We start from the raw sequence: 6,072 nt of genomic DNA, 5'->3' as shown, positions 1-6,072 counted from the left end.
GGAGGAGAGGAAGAGGGGGAAGCCATTGCTCTCGATTAAGCTACTAGCTTAGCTAGCTTCTAAACTAGCCGACCTAAAGTAGCAAGTTAAATTTGGTAGTTAGCAAGAACTTCTGCAAAACAAGTGCTTTAAGTGGTGCAAGCGTATGTTGTTACTCAAAAATTCAGATGAACCTAGAAAATAGTGAGTTTAATTCCTAAACAATCTGGAAGCAAGCACAATGCAGTGCAGGTACAGAAAACAGGAAATGAGTACGGTTTACCGCAGAGGCAGGAAACAGCAGTCCGTCAAAGGTTCCGCCTGCGAGCTGAGCTCGTGGAGTCCAGACACTGGTGAAAGGCCACAGGGAGCAAGGACGAGCGGATCAACCGAGATACTACTGATACTACGGCTTTTGTCCCGAACACACCCCTGTAAATGTGTCTAACTTTGGCCAAGAAAGCTTTCTATCAGGCACAGTTACTGTGAAGGGGGGTTGGGGTGTATATAAATACACAAGGTAGTAATTATAACAAATGCCATTGCCAGAAGTTTCAGAATTATGAGCTTTGAGCTTAAGTCCTGACCTGCAGATGAGAATGTACCTTTTAAGAGCTAAATAAAAATCTCTCCCTTGTAATGGGAAGCTATTAAATAGACAATGTAGAAACGTACAATAACATTTCTACACTTACTGAGACTTTTTATTGTGCACAAACAGTAATATTGTTTTTTCCATACGCTTGATCCCTTGCTTAATGAAGTGAAACCGGGTCTGTGTGGGGTTTTTATGTAGACACTGAAATGCAGAGAATGTGTTTGGGACGATAAAATTAAAATGAGGGTCTTTTAAGGACACCGAAACCTCGAATGTGGCCGTCCAGGATGGCAATTTGGATGGTTCATTAGTTCTAGAGATCAGGGAGTGTGTGTACAGCCTGGAGCCTCATAATGATCGTATCTGTTACGACGCTCACTACAGTTGCTCTATTGACACACACACACACACACACAGCAAGCAAGCGAACACACTGGCGCTGCTAACACACACACACACACACACACATCTAATTTAATACAACGCCCTACACTCATAAGAGGGGAGAGGGTAACAGTGAGCAGCCAGCCAAAAAGAAAACCGCATTTTTCTATTTTTATCAGCAAATAGACTAAGTCCATTACATTTTAATTAAATCAACAGCACATTTCTAACTCATATCAATTTTTAATGCCACTAAGGCCTTTGTGTATATTTCAGATCTGATTAACCACAACAGCTGTTGCATAACTGCCAGTCTTTGCTGGATTTTAAATTAAATCAATGCAATAATTTGGTTTGGAGCTTATTTGATCAGCCAAATCCACAACCTGTTAGTTTTTTATTATTATTATTTTGTTCCACCCAAGTCCTCAGTAAGAAATAGATAAGACTAACATGTTAACCTGCTGCCCTAGTTTGGCTCTAGATACCATAGTTTGAGAATCCAGTAACAAATGGAGATTGTCATCTGATGTCCATATGCTGCAGGAGTGAAGGGGGTTTTTGTGTGAAACAGATGCATCTGAAGCCCCTATTATACAACAACACAGTGTGCGCGTCATGAATTCAGACTGAAAATAGCTTAAATTCCTGAACACAGCGGCTCCAGGGCTGGAATGTGACAGGTATCTTTCTCTCTCTGTCTTGTTTCTTCATTGCTAAAACTTATAAATCGCGGCCATTTTTAACATGGTGCATGTGCACAAGCCTGATATCCACTCAAACAACTAAGATGACATTTGTTGAAAATTAACTCATCTTTATGACGTGCTGTTCGACTGTCAGCTCTTTCCATCTCATGACCATGGGGTTAAAAGTCCACTGGCACATTCCTCTGCTAACATGAAATTATTGGCCCACTAATTGAATTGGATGCCTTTTCTCAGTAGAGGGACACAGTGGCATTCATTCAGGTGCTCACTGCCCTCCCCTCACTACAGTCATGCGCAAAGACTGAAAAATGCGCCTTGTCCATCCAAACACATACCATCTACAGCAAAGCTACCACAGGAAGAGAAATGGTTAACTAAAGCTACTTAAAAAGATCAAATTGATCATGTACATGTGATCCAAAATATAAAACAAGAAAGACTCATGCCAGCAAAAAGAAAAGCCACTTAGATGAGTTTATTACCTGAGACCTAAACCTGTCCTGAATAAAACAATCCCATCTGGACTTTTAAAGACAAAACTGAAAGGAGCCTTATATTTCTGTTGTAAACAAATCAGGATTTTGTATCATCTGACTACAACTAAAAGAGTAAACAAAAAAACAAATGACTTCCACCTTTCAGACTATTTGACCAACTTGAGGTCTTACAAAAAGGGGGGGCTCTTGTCTTACTTGTCAGTTTTGTAACATTGGACTACTACAATCTTAATGACTAAAACAGTCTTCAACTTGCACGTTGCTCTCAGAATTACAACAGAATATTAGAGCCACATTCAGGAAAACCTATACTCCTCCAATCACAACCCCAAACCACCTAAAATAAGGACTTTCCTAAACAACTTAGAATCACCAATACTATCAAGAGAACAAGCTGACATGTCAGATGCTCCCTTCACTCTTGATGAACTCCATAAAAACACTGAATTCAATTCTGAAACCTAACAAAGACCCAACCCACCCTTCCAGTTTTTGCCCTGTCACTTATCAACACAGATTTAAAAATGATCACCAAAGCACTAGCCACTAGAGTAGAAACAGCCGCTCCAATATTAATCCACCCAGACCAAACTGGTGTAATAAAATACACATTTCAGACAACATCCACAGACTATTCAATGTAATCTTAAACAAAAACAAACCATAATCGTATCATTAAATGCAGAAAAAGCATTTGAGAAAGTTCACTGAACATTTCATTTTGACACACTATGCAGGTTTGATTTGGAGAATTGTTCATCCACTGGATAAACGCTGGATAAACAAATATCACCTATGGCCTAGGTAAGCACAAATGGGACCACCTCACAAAGTTTCACTCTTTACCGAGGAGCCAGACAAAGATGCCCACTCTCATATCTCGATTTGCAATTTTCATTGAACCTCTAGCAGCAGCAATACGACAGAACAACAGAATTAAAGGAACACATGGCACCAACACTCAACATACAATTAGTCTTTATGCAGATGAGTTATTATATTTAAGGACCCCTACAACTTACTACAGGAAACTTTCCACATTCACACATTTCCAACTACACAATAAACTGGAACAAATCTACCATATTACCACTCTCTGAGGACTCCAGGGACTCTGCAGCTCAAGACTCCCCCCTCCCACTTCACACTGGTAGCATTAAATATTTAGGTATCAATATTCCCCCCAGGCTGTCAGGTTTTTAATCTCAGCTACACCCCTCACTAACTGACTGAATCACCACAGTCAAGATGAAAACTCTACCACAAATTAACTACTACTTTTCAGTGCTTCCCACAACACCCACTGATAAATCGTTTAAATCTAAATTTTAAAGAAACCCAAATCTCCCTATCCGCACTTCAAAAGGAAAAATGAATTAATAAATAAATCACAAGGTGGCCTTGAAGCACCAAAGTTTCAACATTACATTTAGCAAATGAACTAGAATATTTAGTCAAATGGATTCAGGAATTTACAACAGTTCATGGACCGAATTAGAACAGAATCATTGCAAAAACACCTCAGTTGCAGATCTTGCCTTTCTACCACACTCAATTAAGAACATGAGCTACTGTAAGAATATCAATCTCCTCACCTCAGACAGCAAACAAAGTCACCGAGTCACCACCAACGATAGATAGATTCACCCTAATCTGGCACAATCCAGACTTTCAGATGCAGTCCTGTCTACTATCATCATGGCATCACAAAGGAATCACTCACCATCACCTATTATTAAAAAAAACAGCTCATATCATTCAACACATTAACTGGAAGTACAGAGCTGGGGAAGGACAGTTCCTCCTGTACCAACAGTTAAAATCCATAATTAAACTAAAGACCAATGTAATCAATAACCCACTACATTCCTTCCACACTAGCTGCAAAAATAATGACTAAAAATTCAAAGATCATATCTAAACTTTATGATTTGGCTGTCTCCCACAGCCCCAGATTCTGGATGGAAATCCAGTAACAACATATCACTGGACCAACCATCTGACAGAATACATCATACTGGAGAAAATGGCATTCACTCACAACAACAGTGCATCAGCTTGTAATGACACCGGGAACCCATGTTTAACAGATCTCAACTTGGGAGAGATGCCTGGGGCTAAGGCCACACACATTCCTACAAACCCTTAGAAATACAATAAGTCATCATATCTGTCCCAGCTGCAGAGCTGCTGGCGCTCAGATGACAACAGATGGAGGGCTTTCATCACAGCATACACACACAATGCACAAGCAAGACAACAACTGCAGAGTTACACAAATAAAAGAAAATGAACAAGGAGTCATTCACAAGAATCTACACTGCTGCTAACATGCTAGCAAGAAGCACACTAACGCTAACGAGTCGTCTGCCTGCACTGCTAGCAAGAAGCACACTAACGCTAACTGTGCAGGCAGACGACTCGTCAGCAAATTAACAAGAAAATGCAGTATAAAACACACACACACACACACACACACACAGTACAACAGAATGATCACAGGCTAAGAGATACAGACAGCGACTGACAAAACCACAGGCAAGTTCACACACATACTCTGCTACGGCTGTTGACAATCATTGACAGTGACTGCCACACACTGTGCGCTCTGTTTAACACACCACACATGGAGTACCCACACCATGAAGTTCACTTGAAGTATAATAAATTCTAAATTTGGTGCACACACAGACACTTATACTTCTATCTTTGTGAGGACACTCAGACATAATGCACCCCCTAGCCTGTTAACCTAACACTTAACCATCAGAACTAAATGCCTTACCCTGACCTAACCCTGATTCTAGCCTGAACCCTAAACCAAGTCTTAATTCTCAAAAAGGTGTTTCACAAACTGAGAACCGGCCAAAATGTCCTCACACTGTGTCAAAAAATACTTTTTAGTCCTGACTATGTAGCAAGTACAAGAACACACACACCTTTTACTTAGCACTGTCAGGTCCTAAAAGTTGACATCAAACTAACTCACAACTGTGTTCACATTGTCTTCTATCAGATCTGATTTAAATCATAAATTGGCTTTCTTTTGTTAAAAGTACTGAGAGTACTTGTATCAGCGCTTGTGTCAAACAAAATGCTGTACTGTTACTATCAGAAAGACCAGTACCGAAATGTCAATGTTTGCAGTGAAGCTGCCTTTATCTTCTGAGTTGAGGACTTACAGAAGAGCCAATGCTACAGTTTCCATGTAGAAATGTATGCTAATAAGTGTTTAATTGAATTAGAGGTTTCCAATTAAAATGCCTGTAAATGTATGGTTACATGTTTACAAACACTGAACCAACAGCTGACTCAAATGTCCCCACTTAGAATAGGTCCTCACAAAGATAGAAATACAAGAGCATACAAAAACAGGCACTTCCTATGAGTTGCTTCCCACAGTGTCAGTGGTAGTTCTGTCCCACACAGACACACCAACATCTAGACACTACATACTGACTGATATTGAGAATGACAATCCACGGTGACACAAACACACGCTGTGTTTTCTTTCTTTGTGGGGACTTTACATTCACTTACATTTCCTGTAGACTTATTCTAACCTTAACCACTACTTGCCTAACACCTAACCGCATCCTAAGCTTAAACCATGTTGCCACCTTAAAATTCAGTGATTTCCTTGTGGGGACCAGAGGCTTACGGGGTCCCTACATAAACCTATTTATTTTCAGGACACTTACCCTAACCTTAACTTCTACTTGCCTAACCATAACTCTAATACCCAACACTCAAAGCCTACACTTGTTCTAGTCTTACACCCAATCATTTTCATTAAATTTGACAAACTACGTTGTGGGGACCAGCCTTCAGTCCCCACAAAGATAGTAACTCATGGATTTTGGGCTGCACAAGTATTTAAAACCAAGGCCCCCCCCCCCCCCCG

This window comes from Monopterus albus, unplaced genomic scaffold, assembly GCF_001952655.1.
Source record: "Monopterus albus unplaced genomic scaffold, M_albus_1.0 scaffold71.1, whole genome shotgun sequence".
NCBI lineage: Eukaryota > Metazoa > Chordata > Actinopteri > Synbranchiformes > Synbranchidae > Monopterus > Monopterus albus.
Note: the sequence above shows the minus strand (reverse complement) of the source record.